The 23,897-nt window shown below is 37.8% G+C and overlaps 1 protein-coding gene across 9 annotated transcripts in view; it reads right to left on the bottom strand.

Annotated features, from left to right (window-relative positions):
- Nucleotides 1-23,897, bottom strand: part of PAK5 (p21 (RAC1) activated kinase 5) — a 383,618-nt gene that overhangs the window by 182,980 nt on the left and 176,741 nt on the right. For 3 of the 9 annotated variants that reach the window (XM_077115464.1, XM_077115403.1, XM_077115474.1), the window contains exons 1-2: nt 14,321-14,441; nt 13,491-13,640 (exon numbers count right to left, since the gene is read on the bottom strand). The gene's annotated coding sequence lies outside the window, so the exon portion shown is untranslated. The other 6 variants (XM_077115453.1, XM_077115420.1, XM_077115413.1 and 3 more) reach the window with 5 other exon arrangements.

Below are 23,897 nucleotides of genomic sequence, written 5' to 3'. Positions count from 1 at the left end.
ATAAAAAAAGAAAACATCCGTTGATGTTTCAAATGAAAGCATCTGATTCGTTGCAGAATCAAAAAGTACTCATTCAAGGAATGTGCAGAGGCATGACATGTGATATGTTCTCCAAACCACAGACCTAATAATAATCATCCCTTCCATTCATTTCACATCTTACACTTTCTTAGGGTGCCTTTCATTTTTTTCATCCTCAGTTGTTTAAGTAGACAGAGAGGGTGGTTTCATTATTCCCCTTTCGCTTTGAAGAAACCAAAGCTCAGAGAGGTTAAGAAATAAGCTCAAGGTTCAAGTGATGCAGCTGAAAATGATTCAGGTCACCTGATTCCTAAACCCTTCTTGGTTTTATGAAAATGAAAATTCAATGGAATAAGATGGCACAATTTCTATGAAAGCTATTATAATGTGACTTAATTTGCCTTTAAAATAAAGAAGCATAATAATTGGAAATGGATCCAAAGACCATTCTCTAATTTTTCTTATTTTTCCTACATTGCAATAATCAAGTTAAGGGTTTTACAGAAATTCTGAGTTTTTTTTCAATTTCAGTGTTTTGAGTAGTCAAGTTTAAGTCCTATGGATATGTAGCAGACTTTCAGTTTGGCAAGAATCCTTTGGAAGTGCTGGTGAGAACATCAACATGTGTCATGACCACATAACCCATTGTCTGCATTGTCTGAACTTCAACTGGATCCCAGGCTGGACATTTCACGTCTCATCTGCTGCAATGAGCAATTACTATCTACACATGGGCTTAGACTATGAAGTCTCAATTATATCTGCAGAAGCCCTGCCTGGCTTAGATGTTCCATATACGGTTCTCTGTCTTTAGTTGCTCCTTTGATTTCTATTCGAGAGTTGCTGTGGCTTATTTTTGGTCCAAAAGAGTAGAAGTTAAATACAATAGGTTGGGAACACTTTCCAGCTGCTTCCTACTGAGGGGCTGCTTGCTACTGAGGTCCCTGGGGGGTGAGAAACAATCAATATGGTAACAGAATTTTGCAGTGGGGAAATAGACTGGGATGCATGCTTTCTTTCCCTAAGTTTATTCCTTATGAAACGTTAAAGAAATATTAAGCTTGTGCCTGAAAGAAGAGGGGTTCTTTATCTATCTATCTATCTATCTATCTATCTATCTATCTATCTATCTATTTATCTATCTATCTATATCTATCTATCTATATCTATCTATCTACTTGCATTTGTAACACTAGTTGTCTAAATGTGTGTATTTACAAATATACATTTTTTTTATTAAGGAAGTTTAGGTTTACAAAAAAGTCATGCAGAAAATACAGAATTCTCATATATGTATTTTTTTAATGTGCAGAGACTAAACTGCTGCAAGAGGAAGATACTGGATCCATGTACACAGAAGTGACATTCCACAAAGCACCGGACACTTGAGGCTGGCAACGTGTAAAGTAAACCCTAAATTTTTACGATGGCTACAAGAACTTTCATTGCATAAGTGGGAAACCAGGAGGATTCGACGAAACTGGAATATCATTCCACATGGGAAATCAGAATGCTTTGAGTTGTGCAAACGTGTATCTGTGATGGGGACACCACATGTACTTGTGATGGGTACGTCTCATGCAGGCTATGGGGAGGACTGGCCTCCAGCACCCAGTTTCCTCATACTGATGGCAAACAGGGATGCTTGAGAACTTCTCTGGAATTACTCAGAATTATCCCTGGGCTGCACAATAAAAAAGAACTCAAGGTATCCTCTAATACTACTGTTTTACTTATCCTCTAATACTACTGTTTTACTTATTCATTTACTTTTTACTATATATTGAGTACAGAAGCCTTAACTGTACAGCTCTGTGAAATTTTTTCATATGTTGCCAACCATAAAATCACCACCTGGATCACTTTTGTGGCCTCTAGAGTTTTATTTTTAAAAATTCCACCACCATAGATTAGCTTTACTTGTTCTTGAACATATAAATGAAATCATGCATAAACATATTTGAGTCTGGCTTCTTCCATTCCATATAGTGTCTGCAGGGTTCGTTCATGTTGTTGTGTGTGTCAGTGATGTGTCTCATTGCTGCACAGCATTCCAATGGAAGGATAAATCAGGATTTATTGATCATTCTTCTGGTGTTAAATATTTGGGTTGTTTCCAGTCTGGGACTATTATGAATAGATCTGCTGTGAATGTATCTTTTGGTGAACATATGCATTAATTTCCCTTGGAAATATCTAGCTAAGAGAGATTACTGGGTCGCAGTGTAGGCTTGTATTTAGCTATAGTAGATATTGTATCCCCTGTGCATTACACTTTTACTAGGAGAGAAAAAACTCCCAACCAAATAAATGAGCGAAAGCAAGAATAAAGAAGACAGAAAAGTTGTTTTCCTTGACACAAAATAATCAAATGACCACACTGATGGGATTTACTTCTTAAAATTCATCAATCTCAAGCTATACACTGGCTTATCTGAACTTGTCTGCAGGCTAGATTCAGCTTATAGGTTGCCTACAGACATGCTTGGTTTCTCTATACAATTGGATTCTTTTTTGTTCTCGTATTTTTGTGTGTTTTTAAATAAACCAATGTTTAAAAATTGGGAGATTTCACATAAGACAACATCAGCTTTCAAGCTTTTCCTGAAAAATGGGACTATGTGGTAGACCTGAGTCACTATTGCTGTAAAACCAGTACAGACTGGAGTTAAGTAAGAGCCACTGCACTTACAGACATAGGCTCTCCTGTTTGCACCTTTCCTCCCAGCACCTACTATTTCTTCCCCTGTTGGTCTCCATAGGCACGAGAACCCTACTCCACCCCATGACCTGTCAGTCAAGTACATTCACATTTATCTCATTTAGATTATAGAGATCTGGTGATTCCAAAGGTGAGAACATTATGGACAATTAAAATGTTGTCTTTTACATGTCAAACTTTGAACGGGTGGAAATCTTTCTGAAAGGTACTATAGACTAGACTGCTTCCAAGAAACGGCTGAAATGAGAGGGAGAGTTCAGTACATTTTGGACATGTACGTTAAATGCATGAAAGAGGATGAGTGGGGAAGGACGACAGCTAAGCTTGCTTAGCCTGACTATGGAAACTTCACTCAAGATAAAAGTCCACAGGCCAATCTTCTGATCAACATTTAATAACCTTATGAACAGGATATTTAATCAGTGGGAAAATCAGCCCTTCTGACTATTCCATGAAAGACGTCCTGGACCAAATCCAACTCCATTATGACTGGCACACTGGGCAGTTGCTAATTGCTTCTAGTCATTTTGATGGTAACAAAGACCATAGTAGGGAGCCCAAAGTTATTTAATTTTGGCAGTATGCAGATAATCTGAAGGATCCTTCTGTTAAAATACTACTATATCCTGGATGCATTAAAAAAATTAAATTTTGCTAAGCACGGTGGTAGGTAAAAGATATATCTGAGCCTCTTGCACCCTCTTTCCACCTAAATAAAAGACATATGAAGCCAAAGAACCTATAGAGAGAGTAAACTAATGAAAAAGGCAGGATAACCCTAAGGGAACATGGCAATAGTCTGGAGATCAAGTCTTAGGCTTTTATCAAGGCAAAGTAAGGCAACTAACCCTGAGAGTTGGACCTTAGAGTGGAATCCTGGAAGGAGGCTAACTTGGTCCCTGACACCTAGAGGTAGCAAACCAATACTTTCCATAGGGAAACATCCCCAATTTAGGCCCCAGGGATTCCCACATATTAATATCAATAATCAAACATTACCAATCACTCAAGGAGGAATGCCACAAAGAGAAATAGTTGACAAAATAGCAAGCAATTGGTTTTCTGCAACTAGAGTACTTCATGCAGAAGAATTACCAGAAAAATATAAAACAAAAAAGCTATGAATAAAATGTAAAGAATAAAATAAAAGTGAGATAAAGATGAGCATGAGCCTACTATCACGCCTCCGTTACCATCTATGATCTGACTTGAATGTGCAAACATGGTAAGATGGCTCATGGGTACTTGATTTTTTTTTTTTAATCAGAATTGAGCACCATTCCAGTCAACTGTCTGATTATTTTGTCCCAAAGAATTTTGGGATTTATTAGCCCTCATCAGATCCCTGTGGTCTGAGGCACCATGATCAGCATTTTCATCTTGCTACCCATTATAGTAGTTAAGCCCACATTACCTCTACCAACTTCATTCTGAATTCCATTCTATCATCCTTCCTACCTGAGCCATCTGACTCTTCTATCAAGATTTTTTTTATGGAAAATTACCCAAATAAATTTATTAAATTTGCATAACTTTGATATATAAACTTGAAAAATGCAATCCACAATTTTATATTAATAGGTTTAATAAATTGAATTAACCAGTTATATTAAAATCACAATCTGCCATGATTGAATCGTATTTAGATACATAATATAATGATGTTTTAATATTAGGAAGTTATACATATATATATATATAATAGCATTAGAACGAAAGAAATAATCATTTCAATACAGGCTGAAAAGTTATTTAATAAAGTGAATACTCATTCCTGATAGAAACTCTCGGTGAACCAGAAATAAAATTATATTTCCTTGATGTATTAAATAATAACTATCTTAAACAATGGCCCAACTCATTCTTAATAACAAAATACTGGAGTATACTGTTTCCTAAAAGGTCATTGAACAAGTGTTCCTTATGGGAAGGTGGCTAAATTTGGTGGTGGGCAATGTGAGGGGAAAGGGAGGGAGGGAAAGAGATTAAGTTAGATCATTATCTCACAGATGCCAAAACAGCTTTTAGGTAAATTGAAAAATTAAGTGTAAAAATTGAATGTAAAAATTAAATGTAAAAATTGAAATTAAAATATCAGAAGGATTAATTATCAAGATTTTTTAATGTAAAAAAAGTTATGGAAATGTCCCTTCATTTGCCATAGACCATCATGGCACACACCATCCCAGAAAACCATTAGCATCAGCTCCAAGTGTCCTTGACAAAGCAGGGGTTGTGAGTGAGTGTCCTCACCCCAATGACTCCTCCCCTGTCCAGCTTTACCCACCCCCCTGCCCCGCTACCCTCAGCGTCCACTCCCCTGAGGGTTTTCCTTGATGGTACATATTAGCTAGGTCCTTCAATTTTTTTTATTTTTTTTTATTTATTTTTTATTAGAGAAGTTGTAGCTTTACAGAAAGATCACGCAGAAAATACAGTGTTCCCACCTACCATTCTATTACTAGCACCTTGCATTGGTGTGGTTTGTCTGTTATAATTCATGAGAGAATCTGTTTATGATTGTACTATTAACTATAGCCCATCATTTACAATAGGGTTCACTCTTTGTATTGTATAGTCCAATTTTTTAAGTGTTTATTCTAATAACGTATATACAACCTAAAACTTCCCTTTTTAATCATATATCTGAATGTGGTTAGAAGGGGAAATTTTAGTTCTTTCATTTTTTTGGTATGTAGGTTATTTCTTTGGGGAGATGGGCTGGTACTTCTCTACTGAGACCATTCAGTAATTACCAGCCTGGAAACAATGAGGAGTAGGTGAGAAAGATAGTAAGGAGAACAAGCATCATCTTATAAGGCACCTGCTTCAGGTGAGATCCTTGTGCAACCACTTGACAAGGAAGGCTGTTTTTCTCTCTCAAGGGACAACAGATTGCTTCTACCTGTCAGAGAGTTTAGGGGAAATTTAGGGGCTCAAGGCCCTTAATCTCATCCACCCAAATGAATTTATCCCAGGACTAAGTATCACTCTCAAAGCCCTGAGTTTGAAATAAAAGACTTACAAAGCTGGGTATTTAGTCTCCTCTGCAGTTCTGCCAACCTTACAGTCAGATCTTCAGTCTGAATTCATCACAGTATGCCTTGCAACTGCCAGAGATGAGTTTCCTTTAATGCTGCCATAGCTGCCTTCTGACTTCCAGAGCAGGCCTTAAGATGGAAATTAACTTCCCTCAGCTTAACACTTTTTATTTGCAGGTCAAAAGTAGCCAACCTACTCCACATTACTTATAATCATCTTCGCTCTAATATTGGTTGTGTGCTTAGCTCCTAGAGCACCCCCCTTCCAAAATTTATCCTCCATCTAAGCCTCATCCCAATTTACTGCAGGTGAAAGCATAAAAATTGTGATGCTGCTACATGCCAGAATTTATTTTCATCCCAATTTATGGCTAAGAATGTGGTCCCTATTGCTTTTAGACAGGTGGGCAATCCAATTCTAGGATCCTGTCCACAGGATGTGCCCTTTCCAGAACCACTTGTGTTAGCTAGTTTCCCTGTGAAATTAATCCCGAGGCAAAGATTAAGTTCTAATGCTTTAATTACAATATTAAATCCTAAAGTAAGAGAGAGCAAAGAAGAGAAGTGAGGCAGGAAGGATGGGAAGCAATGCAAGGCGATTTGTTAACTCTTCTGGACCCTGCCTCACGGTGAACCACAAAGAAACAGCTACAGCCTGGGAAACTGCATATGACAAGTGATATGGGGCATCTCTGGGAATGCTGTACAGAGACATTCACCTGGGAATAGTCCATTAGAGAGACAGATCGAGAGGGAATTTGCCTTGCTTTCTCCTCTCTTTCTTATCTCCCATAGGAACAAGCTGCTAAAGGTCTAGGTCAGTGGTTGTTAGTCAGGTATGATTTTGCTCCTCAGGGGGACATTTGGCTAAGGATATTTTTAAATCTAGAGAAGTTTTTTATTGTCATGATGAAGGATTGCTATTGGCATCTAGCTGGTAGAGCTAAGGATATTCCTACTCATTCTACAGTGCACACTACAAACCTTGCAGTCAAGAATTCTCTGGTTCAAAATATCAAAAATGTCTCAACTGAGAAAACTTGGTCCAGGTGATCATACATGAAGCCAAGAGAATCTGAAGAGGTGCACACAATCTGTCCAACACATCTCATCAAAAAGGCAAGGCAGAATATATGAAAGGCATTTCACAGAAGAGGAAACACAAATGGAGAACAAAGTATGAAATGGTTCCAAATCTCATCAGGCACGAGGGACATCAAATCACAGGAAGATACCATTTTGCACTCAATTGATTGGCAAAATTAAGAAATCTAGAACACTAAGCATTGTAGATGACTTTCAAAGGGAATTATCATATACTACTGGTTGGAAGTAAACTGCTACTTTGGAAGATAATTTAGTTTTATCTAAAGATGAACCCATCCCAGTTGGCCTGAGACTGCTCTATTTTTAGCACAACAAACCCTACATCTTGGGTAACCCCTTATTTCCAGGCAAACTAGAATGGTGGGTCATCTATATATCTTATATTCTAGCAATCTACTCATATATAGTAGATATATATATATAGTCCTGAAAATGCGCCGGGAGTCATATAAAAATGTTTATACAGCAGAAAATGGAAAAAAAAAGAGAAACGTTCATCTATAGGCAAACAAAGAAATTGTGGTATATTCACTCAATGTACTATCAGTTAGCTGTGAAAATGAGTTATAGCTATGTGCAACAATATGGATGAATCTTAGAAATAAATGCTGAATAAAATGAGCAAATCTCCTATAAACTGAAAGAGTATGAGATCATTATTCTAAAGCCCAATAGGAAGAAAAATTAACAATATATCGCATAGGGATGTGTCCATGTTTAGTATAACTTTTATTTTTAAGCAAGGGAACAGCACACACAAAATTTAGGTGAGTGGCTACCACTGGAGAAGAGTGGGGGAGATGAAATGAGGAAGCACTCTGCTCCTCAAAGATAAAAATTAATTAACTAATGAATTATTAGGTCCCCAGAGAGCATTCGTTCATTGGGTTTTATATCTTTGCTGCCAGCTTTGACTGTGTTATTTATTTCCCTACATCTTAATTTCTGCCTCTTTTGAAAATAATGTAATCTTTATCTCACTTTTTAGAAACAAAGAGCAAAGCATCACCAACATATTGGGAGAGAAGAATCAATGCAACCCATTCCCAAGCCAACAATGATAGATGGTCTGGTCCTGGCTCCTTTACCAGCATTTATTTCTACAGCCGAGTTCCCATTCTCCCTCCATGGGGCGCAGGATGCTAAAGTCAGCCTGTTTAGCCTCACACTCAGATTTGCTGCACCCAGTTCCTTGGAGTTGACCAGACTGAGAACTGAGGCTCAGAGAACAGTGAAATACTTAGGAGAGCCATAGGACAGGGCTACTGTTTAATTTACACAGTTCCTTTGGAGTGAAGAAATCCATGAACTGAGAATTGCAACTTCACCTGTGAACCCTACCAGAAACACACAGATCTAGATCTCTCTATAAATCCAGCCCTGATGTCCATGGGGCTTACCTGCCTCCCAATGACCTGCCCCAGAAATATGGCTCTAGATTCCCTGGAATCAATGCGCCAAGCCCATTGTTAGCTTCCACCAAAAATGCATCCACTGTGCTCGGCATGTTTGTGGAAAGCACATTGCAGAAAGAGTTTCTATCATGCAATCTGCAACTTTCCAACCTCCCTGAAGTGACAGTCACAGTCATATGCTGAACAGTTCTTAGATTCAGGCCCACTTGCAACCTGACCTTTTTCTCCAAGCACCTATTGAGGTATTTTCTTCTTTCCTTTGTGGCCTGCCTGCTTCCCTCCTGCCTTCCTCAAATATCAATCCTACAAATCTTCTCATAAAAGATACTCTTATAATTTTGTTAACTATCTTGCTATAGTTTTTCATCCATCCAACCGTGCATTCATCAATTGAACTAATTGTGCTCATCTTTCCATTTGCTTACTACTTTTTCATACGCATGTTATTCTGCAAGTTAAATACTATCTTCCTGAATTCTAGCACATTTTTCAGATACCTGGTCTTTGATATTCTCTTTTTTGGTGCTTGACTGCTCTCCCTCTCTCTCTGATCACTACCTGCCTTTAGTCCTAAGTCACCTGGCAGCAATGTGTGGTGTCATTTTTTGTGTGTTTTTGAACACATCCTATTGTCTTTGCTTAAAAGTCTCTTCCACCTTATTTGGTTAGCGAACCCCTACTCATTCTGTAAGCTTTAATTCAGACGTCAACTTCTTGGTAGACTGTTTACAATCTAGCTCTTCTCTGTGCCAGCGCCCTTTTGCAATATAACTCTGAAGCTCTTTTCATCAAAAGGTAGAGTCTATTTCTATAACCACTAAGTCCTGGCTGGTGTTGTGATTTGCTTTGGCCTATATGATGCAGCAGAGGAGACACTTCTGAGCCCTCAGCCTCAAGAAACCTTGCACACTTTCACTCATCCTCTTGAATCTTGCTTAGCTGCCACCTGAATAAACCTTAGCAATTATGCTAGAGAATGAAACATCCAGTCACATATTTCCAATCCTAGATATGTGAGTGAAGCCATCGTAGACCATCTAGTCCATAGGTAAATGTCAGCTGATTGCAGATGAATGAGCAAACCCAGCTAAGGTCAGCCAAGGCTGGCCCAGATCAGCAGAACTCCCCAACTCACCCATAGACATGGAAGCAATAATACATGCTGACTATTTTAAGCCACTGAATTATAGGGTTGTTTATTATGCAGCAATGACTGATATACATCTTCTCTCTTCCTTTAGTCTATCTAATAGCAATCACATACTTCCATTATAGCTTTTAACACTATATGCTTGCTTTTCTTTCTCTTCCACCAACATGAAAAGAGGAAAGTTTTTGTTTTTGTATTTCAAAGTCTAAATAGTGCCTGTCAACTTCTCAGCAAACAGGTATCAGAAAAAAGTCAATGATTAATCAGTTAATCAGTGGTTATAATGATGTCCAACGGATGGCTTTGGAGGCAATGAAACGCGGACTTGAATCCCAACATTTCCTGGATGTGTAACTTTGGTGAATTTGATTAACCTTGCTGAGCCTTATTTGTTCATCTATAAACTGATGTCTGGAATAATGCACACGCCACAGGATTGCGGTGATAAATTTGTGTGTGTGCTTTGCCCTGGCATGTAGCTGGTATTGAAAAAAGAGGATTAAAGGATAAAATGTGTGTAGAGCATCTGGTATAGTACCTGGCATACAGTTACTCAGTAAGTGATAGCACTATTAATATGATCATCCATATCATTGCCATCATCACTTCCTGTAACAGAAACTGAGGATGCTACATTAATACAATATCCCTTCAATACTGAATCATTTCTCTGCATGATGACCTGGTGGCAGCTTCCAAGAGAAAGCATCTGGAACTCTTTGCTTGAAAGTTTCCTCTCCTTGCTAGAGTCCCCTTGGTCCACATGTATGGCCAGCGACAAGCTCCAGGGAGTTAAAAACCCCCTCAAAGACCCAGGGGAGCAACCCTCAACCAAGGGCAGACAAGAGTAGGTGGCTAAATACCTTAATTCCTTTGCCTTTGGTTGGGATAACTCAGAGGCATGTTCCATCTAGCATTTCAGAATTCCTTAATGGGATTTTTTTTTTTTTTTTGTATGCTGATGGTGGACGTCACATTTCATTCTTTTTCCATGTGAGTATCCCATTATTGTGGCACCATTTGTTGAATTTTTGTTTGTTTTTTCTTTCTTTTGTTTGCTTATTTGTTTTAGGGAAGTGTCAGGGCCAGGAATTGAACCCAGTCTCCTGCATGGCAGGCAATAATTCTACCACTGAACTATTCTTGCACCTCCTCCCAACACACAATGGGATTTTACCCCTACTGGCCCCAGCAGTGATAAGGTACCTTTTCTGGAATCCTTTTTTCCTCTGTCTTATATTCCCACTGTCCTAAAAATGTCTACTGGTATCACTTCCCAAATAAATACCAGGATTCAAATTTGTGTCTCATGGTCTGCTTCTGGGAAAACCAATCTAAGCCAGGGTACTGGCTATTTTACTTTATCTTTTTTTGCTTCAGAACACAATCACTTCTTCTAGACACTTTGACTTCCATTTGAAAATCCTGTCCTTTTCATGATATCTCCAGCTGATCAAAGAGTTGTTTACAGTCCAATGGATGACAAGATCAATCACTGAATGTGGTGTAAGAACTTCAGGTCTTCTCTGATGCTTTCATCATGGCTCAATTCTGTGAGAGTCGTATAAGGAGAGGGTGAACTTGCCGTTGTTCTCAGGTAGTTTGAAGGACACCTGGAACCATGGTATTGAGCCTTGGCCAAGGCAGAGGTGAAATGTACTAGTGATTTATAAAGTGCTATTTAATGGCTGAAACTCCCCTGGAGTCATCCTTTACCAGCTTGTCTATGCTCGTTATTGAAATTGTATAGACTAATGGTTTGCACCTATTAACTGCTCACACAGCCTGTTCTACTGAGGTGAGTTGCTGGGCGAAAAACACTCCTCAATGAGCCTGTAGCACACATGAATCCTGGTGGCTCACAATAGGAAAATGAAGTGCAGCCTGTGCAACTGAGAAAAGACCTTGGAGCAATGCCTGAAAGTCAAGGAGCGCTCTGATCTCTGACATTTGCTGGGCTTCCTTTCTCCTTCTGTACCACATCCTTTGCCTTCATTACAATCTAACATGTGTCTGCCTGTGGATGCTCATGAGTCTTTCCTTTCAATTATCTGACACTGTGTAACTGCTGTGCTGAGGCTGGTTTATGATAATCAGGGACTTTTGAGAGGGGCCTGGTGTAGAGGAAGTAAGGGTCCTTACAGCATCTATATTTTAGAACCATTTCAGAAAGTTATAAGCATTGGAGGGTGCTTTGCTGAGCTCTTAAAAGATTGTTCAGATGATTTATCATGAACAATGCTTTTGAAACAGACTTTAAGGGTTGGTCCAAGCTCCAACAGTGGCTATTGACCTCTTGCAATTCTGGACCTACCTGCCAAGTTCATCACATACATTCTTCCTTCTCCAGCATACATTCTTCATTGTCTTTTCCCTCCCATGTGGACTTTGCACAATGGCTCCATATTTAAGACAAGAAGCCATCCCCCAAATAGCTTTAGTTTCTCTGGCAGGCACTGCTTAAACCAATATATCCTCACCTTTTTAGAATTCCAATTTTAAGGTGTATTTTAGTTTTCTTTTCAATATTCCATCTAGGAATAATCGAGTATGAAAGTTTTAGTCTTGAAGTCATACTTAAGTGACCAAAGCCAACAGTTCCTTAAAAACTCATGTTTATTTTCTAGGAAGACAGCTTTCACAAAGACTACCTCACAGTGGCTGGATACCCACATTCTCAGAAGTCAATGAAAACACAGGAAGTGGAGAGGAGTTGTAAGGTTCAAGTCTCAAAGGCTCAAGTCTTATAAGATCACCTGCCTAGAACCTGAGACTTCAGGGCAAAATTTTCTTTCTTTTCACAATTTAATAATAACCCTCTCTAAGTTTCAGACACAGGCCCAAAACATACATATCATAAGCAGTTCTTTGAAAGAGTAGACTAAGCTACAATTTGATGATTGCATATTAAAACACAATGAACAGAATTCCCTCTATATGAAAATTAGAATTATATTTGGTATTTGGGGATTCATAAAGGATATTGGTTGCCATCCAGTTTAACCTAGCTGAAGCAGATAAAAATATACTTCAAATCCTAACAATTCTCAGCATCCCCAAAGCCAGGTCCCTAAGCCAAGTCACCATTATTTTTTACCTGTTTTCCACTATTTCTGAAGACTTATCCCTACCAATTAGCCATGGTAAAGCAGGATGGTCTTTCTTCTTAGATCCCAACATAAATGGGATTTTTAAACTTGATTTTTAGAGAAGATTTAGGTTTACAGAAGTATTGTACAACAAGTACAGAGTTCCCATATTCTCTCTCCAGCCCCCCACCACCGCATAGTTTCTCTTCTTATTAATATCTTGCATTAGTGTGGTACATTTGTTAAAAGTGATGAACCAATATTGATATATTAATCAAAGTGAACAAAGTCTATGGTTTACATTAGAATTTACTCTGTGTTGTACAGTTCTATGGGTTTTGACAAATGTAGAATGTATCCACTATCACTGTATCATATGGAATAGGGGCAGTGCCCTAGAACCCACTGCAGCAGGACAGTCTTTAAAATATATAAATTATTTCATTTCTCTGCTAATGACTCTTCAGTGGCTTCCCCGTGTGATGGAGTAAAATCAAGACATTTTTCCATGCCTAAAAGGCTCTTCACCACTCACCATATGCATCACCACTTTCCATCTCTTCAGCCTACATGGGTCTCCTTTCTGAGCCTTGAGCATATCCACCTAGAACCTGCTTTAGGGCTCATGGAAGATTCTAGCTTCAGAATCTTGCTCAGCTGGTTCTTTTCCATCATTCAACTCTTAGATCAGATTTCCTTGAGTCGTCTGCTCTGACACCAAAACTCAGGTAGCCCCTCAGTCACCCTTAACCACATTAATTTAGACCCATCAACAATTATCAACGCCTGCCAGTCTTCTTTCATCCTAGAACTGTCTGTAGGCATGTGTAAGCCATCCAAAGACTAGTGTTGAATAAGCAAATGCACATTTCTGCTTTTTGAAATATCGCATAATTTAAAATCAAATCTAAAAAGGCAAAACCATAAAATGATTTATTCCCCTACCTTTTTTATGATGGCTATGGATGAATTAAAGGCTTCAGAGAAGTGTCGCCACTTCGGTTAGGCAACTTTTCATTGGAGTTCTTCAGTTTGCTTCATTTTCCTCAGCGTTCATTTTGGCAAGAGGTGGAAACATTTCGCCACAGTATATTTCTGTAACAACACAGTACGAACATGACTCAGAGACCCACCAACAGTATGCTCTGTTTTAAAATAAAACCTCATTTACTTCGCATTCTCCTGCATGCTATAAGTTTTTCTCAGACAGACAGCTACTGGTCTAACGTTATTACCTGGACACCTGGGGCAGTTTTAGACTAGGCTCTATTAAACACCTTGCTTACATCTGTGGTTCGGCACTCGCTCTATTCTATGACCTTATCCATTGCAAGTCACTCTCCCCAATAGCTGCTGAGCCCCAGTGGGCCAGAAACTGCCCCAGAGGTCCCTGAATCTCTGGCACCTAGACAGCTATCTAGTAATTGTAGGTATTTAATAAATACATTGGTGAGCCAGAGTTGTATGCGGATCTTACATGTTCTTAATCTTGCTTACTGTTCAGCACGGCACTGCCACATGAGTAAATAATAAATGCTTCTGTCGGGGTAGAAAGGGGCTAAAACTAGATTTCAGATTCTTCAGGAACCATCCAAGAACTGAGAACAATTATTCTCTCCTACCCTATTAAAAAGCCAAATTCGAGAGCCTGCTTCTTTTCTTCTACCTGCTAATTATTGCTCGTCCAATTTTCAGGCAAGTCTAAAGAAAATTTCCCTGAAAATAATTAAAGGTTGAATGTCCACCCTGTCCATTACAGAACATATAGATTATACCCAGAAATGGCTCCATCTTTCTTCTTGGGTGATTTTCAGAAATACCTGGTTTTATTTCATTATATACATCAGTTAACTGTAGGGCTGTAATGAGCACATTTAGGGAACTGGCATTTTCTGTAAGAATGATCTTACTTTGTGACATAAACAATGGAAGAGTCATCCTCGATGTTACCTACTCTGTAGCACATTTGGAAGATGTGTCAGTCCCCTTAAGAATATGAATTTTTGTCTTAAAGCTGTTGTAAAGATTTTCTATATCTTGAAATGGTGACATTTAACCTTGGTTTATTTGTAAATTATGAAAAACTCTTTGCTGCTAAAATTATTATCCTCTTAAACACATTCCCTGTCTTAAACTATCATTTTTTAAGATCAGAAGGATGTGCTAAAGGAATGCCTTATGCAGCAAGGAGAATCCTAGAAGGATGGTTCTGGAAGCTCAGTTCTCCTGATGTGTTTTTAATTTAGTTCAAAGTTAGCAAAAATATAAGTATATGCAATTTCCTTTTATAGTCTTGTGATATTCTCTTCGTATGCTTCAGATTTCTATAGGAAAAGCAAGTCACCCTGTTTGGGATTGTGATTTCCAGATTGTGATAATCGTATCAGTCTACCGAATACCAGTAAGATAATTAGATATGCTTTACAAAAATAATACCTTGATTGAGAAAAATAAAACCAATTAAATGCATCTTATTCATTTTTATACTTTTTTATTACAATTATATCTTTCCTATAATTAACAAATATTTTATTTGACTTTGTTTCATAAGAATTTGTATTACTTTTAACTTCCTATCTGTACTGTAAATCACCAAATCTATGAAAGAAATATCATGCAATAAATTGACTTTAACACATGCCCAAGTGAACTCACTAACTGAATTTTTCTCTCAAGATTCTTTCTCTTTGAACAGGTCACTAAGTAGCCTTTATCTTATAACTCTGATAAAGCCCTATTGCCATTTCTGTCCTATAATCAGTAACTAATCTGAATATCAACGACTACATTCAAATAGAAGCTATACAATTCTGAACCCGCTGGTAATGCATGCCTTAATATTAGGAACTGATGCCAACTAAATTTAATATTTGCATTTCCAGCTTTCAAGAGGAAGAGGTTGGCTTTGTTTTCAACAGACTTGGCTCCACCTTATAGCAGTGGTGTGATTTGGGGCAATTCATTTTTCTTGGAACTCATTTGCTTATCTGAAAAATGGAAGTGGACACTATTATCTAGAATGCAGAGTGGTTCTGAGGATAAAGCAAATACTGCCAATGTAAAATGCCTGGCTAGAAGTGAATATGATAAGACATTAGCACATACTTCTATTAAGTGCAAAACCAACCCAAAAAGTATTTTAGATAACTGAATTTATATCTTAAAACCAAAAAGCAGTGACCTGACACTGATGAATAGTTAAAAAAAAAAAAAGTCCTCACTCACCCACACACATTTCAGCTTAAGAGCAAAATAATTAACTCTCACTATGGTTGTGATATTGATATAAATACATTCTCAAAAATAGAAATACACTATCAGAGAAGCATAACTAAATTTTTTCATAACTATATGTCATTTTGTAAAAACTTCATTTTCTTAGAATTTCTGGAAATTTGGCCCCTCAATTTTGGGCAGTTCAGCCGTCAGGTCCTCCTTCATGAAACATCTTTAAAAAATATATAGAAACTGCATTACAATGGCCCCTGACGCTGAGATACCGGACTCACCGGTAAACTGGGCTCATTGATAAATGATTAAAGAAAAAAGTCTTTAAAATTCCACTTTATGTAAAACCGAACAAAGATTTACCATCAATTGTACGACTACAGCCAGTCCCAGTCCCTCCGCCTTTTTTCTCCCCTTCACATTCAAGGATGGTATCGTTTGGGGTGGTTTAGACACAGGGTGCCACGACCTTCAGGCCCCCTGCAATCTTAGTTTGCTGCAGTTTCACCCTCTCACCCACCTCCCCTTGTACCCGTGGTGCTAATTTGTGTGAATGGTGGGTTTGCTATACACTGTGTGCAGTTATATCAGGGATACAGGGCTATTTGTCTCTCAAGAGATTAGGCTTAGAACCTTGGCCTCACTCACACTGACTTCTGGTCAAATGAACTTCGATAGGTTACAAAATCACCAAAGATGCTAAATCCCATTAGGGTGCAGTCATCCAGTAACTCTGGGGCATTAGAGGAAGAGGAGGAAAAAAATCAATGATAGTAAGGAAATTTATTTTTAATCAATTTTTTTTAATCATGATAGAACTTTTCCCAAAGAAATTAATATGAATCATCCTTCTTGACAACATATCTTCACAGCTGAGGCATTTTGTAATAGTTTTTTCTTTGTGTATACTTTATAACATGGTTAATTCTATGCTTTCAACCAGATGCTTGAAATATTCATGTAATATTCTGATCAATTCCATCTCACTTCAGCTGACTGTTTCCTCTCCTCACCTAATAGGTAAATTCCAGGTACACAAAAGATTTGACAGTGTAAAAGCCAAGCAGAAACCAAGCAGAGTGAGATAGTTTAATATAAACACCTCTGAGGGCTTGAAAACATCACATTTGTTTCCTGTTACTCATCCACCCCGCCGTGATCTTTGCCTCTCCACATGACAAAATACTTGGGGCTAGCACTCAGCATCCTTTCCACTTGCCTCACTGTTGGAACAAGGCGTGGGCTGCTCCTATGGGAGAAAACAACATAATAGAAACACAACAAATTTTAATAAATAACTTTGGGAGTAGAAAAGCTAATCCGCTTGAAACTGGATTTTCTTTCATTCAAAGCAAGGTAACTGTGACATCTGGGAATTCATTTTATAGGAATTAGTTATGCATTTGTCAACTGCACGAATTCTTTCTAGGGAAACTTCTTGAAAGCCTGCAGAACTATGTGTTGCCTTTGGATTCCCTCAAACGTGGATTAAGCAATATTTTGTCTCCCTTTTCAGGTAATAATGAAATGTTAAAAAAAACCCTCATCTTTTCTTACTGGAAAATACCGTTTGGCTGACCTCATCTATAAGGCATCTCCCCTGAGCTAAAGGGAAGATTGAATTTCTTTTAGGACTGGGAACTGTGGGTAATACCCTCATGTTAAAGCTCTTTTCATCTGGGAGTACAGTTTTTAATGTGCTGGCTTTTATTTTGAGTAACTATTCTTTATGCTGAAAAACCAAGAAAACAATTAGGTTTGGGTATATTGGTTTTCTGACCCAACAGTAAAAGTACTTAAAGTTCACATTCACCAGTAGCCCAGGATCTAGCCCCATTGGCAAACACTTGCTCTCTGAAGCTCACTGACCAAATCATTCCCTAGATCTAGTCATCCTCATCCAAAACCCAAGATGTCCTCACGCCACAGCACACAGTCACATAATTTTCTAATATGAAAGGAGATGATGTCAAGTGTAACAGCCTTCAGATACTTTAAAGCACTACACAGCATTAGAGTTTTAAAAGTTATAAAAATTCCTAAGGGTTTGAATTATACAGAAATGAACTTAAATTTAATCTGATACCGAAATCAGTAAATGGTAACATCCCCAAATCTAACAATAATATCTCGGGCGTGTGAAGAATCCCTAACTTCCACTTGAAGGGAGCTGCACTTTTCCAGGCTGAGCTTGCCACCTGCAGACTTCCTAGGAGGTATGGTGAGATGGGAGAATGGTGGCAGGGGTGGTGGAGGGAGGCCATGGGCCACACAGAGAAGAAGGTGCTAATGGGGATTTCAAATTTATTACCGTCTCTTCCCTCCCCTCCGTAGAGCAGGGCTTTTTAGTTGGGGGTCTTAACTGCAGGCCCCTGGGGTTCTTTATATAGAATTCAAGGGCTTCATGAATTGGTAATGGGAAAAAATATATATATTTGTTATTCTCAGCCTTTCTTTAACAGACAACAAATACGGTAGAGTTAGAAGGACCAGTGGCCAAGAAAACACAAACACTTTTCATACCACATTACAATCACTGTAGACACCTTGAAATACCATTTAAACTCATCACTACTTTGAGTGTATGGTAGTTATTTGACCTGCCATTAGATCTTATTGCATAGCAAAATCAAGAAACATATCATCATATCACAAATGTATTGTATTTAATATTTTGATATCTGTATGTCAATATGATTGGTTTTCTTTCTAACCAACAGTATTTTATGTCATGCACTTTTAAAACATTTTGTTAAATGCTGGTTCCCAGGCTTCATGCGGCTGCTATGAAAGCACATGGCACAGAGAAAGGGTAAATAATGCTCCTGAACCAAAAGTTTCCACTATGATAGGGTGAAGGAGCTTGGCATGGAATTATTCAACAGATATCCAAATTTCCCTGGCCTGATAGAGACCGTCCTGAGGCCTGACACTAAAGGAAGGAGGGGACAAGATTGCCAATGAGCACAGAGCTTGCTATAAAAGCAATTCACATAATGCTAGTCATATTTTTCTATATATTTCCAATTTACATTTAGAGGACTATTTCAACAAAAAGAGAATGACTAGAAACTTTCCAGGTAAACACGGTATTGAGCTATCTCTTTCTCTCTCTCTCTCTCACACACACAACTATTCATTTTAAAGAAGCAGAAGTAGCAGGCATTGCTTTTTCAGTGTTAGGGCTTCCCTATGCTATTGATTCTCCCAAATCTTATGGGATTTATTTAGGGAAAACATGCATGCTACGTATAATGCTTCTAGAACTTTATTTCCCTTTCTTTAGGTTTTTTTTTTTTTACAAATTTCATTCAGCAAATACATAATATAATATCAAATAGTAACATGTGCTCTGAAGAGAGCAAAGACTTGGTCAAGAACAAAAGATACCAAAGTTACTAGAAAAAGAGGCCAGGAAGACTCCCAAGAGGCAGCATTTGAGGGGAAACTGTGAGTCTTGTAAACAGCATGGAAAACAGTATTCCAGTCTATGGAGATAGCATGTACAAAGGTCCTGAGGCTATATGTATTCATGGCACTACATTGAAGGACTGTTTGACTATGGCAGAGTTGATGGGGAGAGACTGGTACAAAAATGAGGCAGGGCAAGCGGCCAGTGACCAGGCCATGGTTTGCCTTAAATTCCATGGTAAAGAATGGCTTTCATTCTAAGTAGGATGGAGGCACCATTGGAGAGCTATAAACAGAAGGAAACATGGTCTAATTTTCATTTATGAAAACATTGCTATGTGTGCTGGAAACACTGCAGGAGGGCAAGATTGAAAGCAGGACCTTTGTAGCACATCAGAGATGATGGTACCTTATACTAGTGAGTGAGAAGTGGAGACAATGAGAAGTGGTTGAGTTCTAAGTATATTTTGCAAGTATAGATGATTTATTGATTGGTGATAGGGTGTGAGAGAAGGTATTTTGGCCTGGGCAGCACGGTGAATAGCAGTGTCACTTACTGAGCTGGGAAATAGTTGGGAAGGAAGATATTTTAATGTGTTGGTTAGGAAAATAAAGGGTTCAATTTTGGACACTGTTGTAGATTTCAAAAGATGACTTCAAATCTTAATCTTTCATTGCATTCACACTTTTCAGCATGTGGCTTCATAGGTCCCTCCCTCTCTGATGTTGATTTTGGCCATGTGACTTGATTTGGCCAATGGGGCATTAATAAATGTGATACAAGCAGAGGCTTGAAAAGTACTTGCATACTGCTGATTGTTCTTGTACCACTGCCATTGTGGTGGAATCATGTCCAGGCAAGTAGATGTCAAATGAGAGTATCATGGAGAGATATCAAGTGGCTCTAGACACCACAGCCACGACCATTCCAGATGAGCCAACTGCCACTCTACAATCATTGTGATTACACCCAGCCAGATCAGCAAAGCCACCCTGCCAACCTGTAGTCAACTGAAGATGCAAGAAAAAGCCCAGCCTAGAGTAGAGTTGTGAGCTAAATAATTATAGAAATAAACGTGTGGCTGCTTGTTATGCAGCATCTCATGGCAATAGATAACTGATGCAGATGTTCCTTCTTACTGTCAAATCTGAGAAACCTAAGTCATGTGTAGGATTTTAGGATATTTCAAGTTTTCTTTGAATTGCCAACACTCAGTTACTAATTTGTCATCAATGTCCTTATTGACTTGGCTTCTGATATCTTCCTTGCAGAATAAGGAATAGAGATGGATGCATTGTGAAGACAATAAAGCTAAACACCAAAGCCGCTCACTTGTTCATGGACAGCACGGCCTTGGGAAGGGCCCCACCATAACATATGGTTATGTTTTTATAAAATATGCAAAAGTAAGGTGTTTTAACTACAACTGATTAAGACAGCTGCCTCTTTCCTTTCCAATCCCAGCATCACTTTTTTTCCATGCACTGAGTTGGAGTGTAGTGGCCTCAGGTACTTTGGGGCTCTGGCTAAAGGGAAAGTCAAGTTAGGAATGCATTTGGTTTGTAATCAGTGGGATATACTTACGTTCAACAGTCAATCCTATTCTAGTTTAGTTTTTGCCAGTCACCCAGTGCAGGAATGGCTTCCAGGAATTCTCCAATCCTTTCATATACTGATTCATCCAGCATTGTGGCTCAAAGATGTAGGACCTGAGGTTATATTGTGATAAAAATGTGCCCTCCTACACCAGGCATATGTGCATGGGTGTAGTCTGCCATTTATAAAGCTTCTTAAGCCTTACAACATGGATATGACAGTATGTTAAGGATACTAAAATATATTTTGAAAGTCTCACAAAATTTTTTTATGGAAAAAAAAGGAAAGTTGTTTTGAAGGTAGCAATATGGAAAGCTGTTTCAAAGGTATCATAAAACAAGCAAGAAATTAAACCTCTGCTTTGATGGTATAAGAAGGGAACCTTTTAAAATCATCTTTGAAGTTTTTTATTGAAGACTAGAGGAAAACTAAGAAAAAATTAATGGAACATGAAAAAAAACAATTAAAATGATTAGATTAATACATATTGTTCTGACATGGAAAAGTCTCTTTATACCAAAATAATTTTCAGACCACACTAAAAGCATTAATTCATTAAGAGGAAAATTGTGAATTTAAAAGTAATGGATTGGCTCTTGCTTGATAATTTAGTTAATGAAGAAGAGTGAATCATATGAATGCATGGGGAAATATTTAAATTTCTTGCTGATTTGACAGAAAATACTGAGAAGTATGAGGATAACATAAAACTCATTGGGATCATCATAAGGAGCATGGTGACAAGAAATTGGTGGTGAGACTCATCAGTTTAATGTGCGTTAAAATAAATCACCATACAAGAAAACTTCAAGTGCACTGAAATCTTAGAGCTAACATATTCAAGAAAATACAAAAGAATTCAGATATTTAGAAAAAAATCTTTCTAAAATTTGATAATTCTAAAGCAATATACATGCCATTACCCATAGCAAGTCATGATGTCCACACAACTATTTCTAAACTAAGCAATAAAGAACAAATTTTGATCAGCCATCCTAGAGGAAAGACTGTATTGTCTTTCTATTTTCTTTGTAGAAAAGAATCTTCCAAATTATTTCTATATTTAAAAGTCAAGAGATAATCAGAGCATTTTCAGTGAAAATATGAAGGGGTGAAAGTATTATAGAGGTAGAGTTGGCAATGTATTAATAACATGCCCTGTTTCTGACTGTTGTTTGCATTGCTGTCTTTTTAACCTTCTAATTTGCCATGAATTGTTTTCTCACTCTTAATATTCACATTCCTATCTAATTTTATATCAGTACATTTGCATTCTTTTTTTTTAAAAGAGGTTCTTCCAAGTTGCATAAGATTCAAGTCCCACAAATCCTGCTCTGGCCATGAATATAAGTACAACTTCTTAATCCATGGATCTGTAAGGTTTTTGGATCCTGTTTAAATGTTGTTTAAGATAAATAAAATCTTCATATAAAGCATGACTATGGTTCAGTCAGCTTAGAAATGCCAGGGTCAAAGAGAAGTAACCTCAGCAGATGTGCTTCCATTTGTGATGGTTCTATGCAGCATGTTAACTTCTGGAATTCATCTTCAACTGGGTGGCACATTTCGACAAATTAAAATCTTGATAAGGGCAAGTGATTCAGAGTGAAACTGGCGTTAACCAAATATATGACAAAGTTGAGGACAGGGATTTTTTAGGCAATGAAAAACATGAATAGAACTTTGGAGAATAAAAAAGCATAAGGATTGTTAACCACTTAAATAGCATAAGTACCCAGCGTAATGAAGGAATGGTGCTTAGGAATCAAGAGCTGGGTGCTGGGTATGCTTATTGAAAATGAGTACCCTTGATTTTAGGCTTGCTCAGTGGATAGACTTAAAAAATATAAGTATGTTTATTAACTCACTTAAATACACATATCTATATTTATGCATGACCTTAACATAATCTTGAGAAGTCTGACCAGACAAACCCAAACTTTGGGGCATTCTACAAAATAACTGACTAGTACACTTCAAAAGTGGCAAGTTCACGAAAGATAAAGAGATCTTTGCAAGGCAATCAGCTATATAGGCTAGAAAGAGAGGCATCTTGTGATATGTTTGCTTCAGTAGAATAGTAAAAGTATAGGCTGTATGGGTTTTTCAGTTTGGAATGGCTGACCCAAAGACATTGCTGAGTAGAGTTTTGGATTTTTTTTTGTTAAATCTAGTGTAGCTACTAAAGACATATGGCCTTTGTTTTCTTTCTAGAAATTCTATCAACCATATGATTGAGTCCAGTGAACACTAAGCCCCTGTAGACTTCACTGAACCTGCTGTGACTGAGCCATGCTTCAACTTTTCATAATTGACAAGAAAACAGATTCTTTTTTGAAATGGCAAGGAAATGCAACTTATTGTCTCACACAGAAAATAAACCACCTTTCTTCTCACAACCTTTAAAGCAATGACTGATCTGTAGAAACTTACATATTATTAAAGGTGTACTTTACTGCAGAGGATGCAAACTGAGGACACAAAAGCAGAAGCCTCCCGGTGTTCAACAAAATTGATGTTTAAGCATTTTTGGATTGGGGGTTCCTGATGTTCTGTCTTATAGGTGATGCTAATTTGAGGATTTGGTTAAGGTGGGGTCTGTCACATTTCTCCACTTAAGAGTTACTATTTTTTTCCTTTGTAATTAATAAGAATCTTGGAGGCAATACCTTGACACTATGCAAATATCCTGTTCTCCATAAACTTTCACCCATTAATTTTAGCATCCATCAGTGCAGCAGGCCTGCAAAACTTTTTACTGTGGTTTTTACCTAATGGTAAGTCTCCATTTTCCTCCTCCCTGCTGCATTTATTAAGTAGAACTCTCCTATAAAAGAGAGCTGTCCCTTCTCCCCCATTTATTTATTTATTCAATTATATTTATTTATATCAGCATGTGCTCATGCATATTTATTTAATTGTATGGGTCATAATCCAAAACTCTTACTACTTATTTGGTTGCTCAAATTGTCCCAGCTTTGAGCTGTGGATATGCTCCTGTGTCCCTTTGAGATGCTCATAAATTTTGCATTTTTTAAATACATTTTTCTATGTTGGTAACATAGATACAACTCAAAATTTCCCATGTGAGTGCTTCCTTAGTTCTCAGCAACATA

Source organism: Tamandua tetradactyla, chromosome 1, assembly GCF_023851605.1.
Source record: "Tamandua tetradactyla isolate mTamTet1 chromosome 1, mTamTet1.pri, whole genome shotgun sequence".
Taxonomy (NCBI): domain Eukaryota; kingdom Metazoa; phylum Chordata; class Mammalia; order Pilosa; family Myrmecophagidae; genus Tamandua; species Tamandua tetradactyla.
Note: the sequence above shows the minus strand (reverse complement) of the source record. Positions and strands in the feature narration are given on the sequence as shown.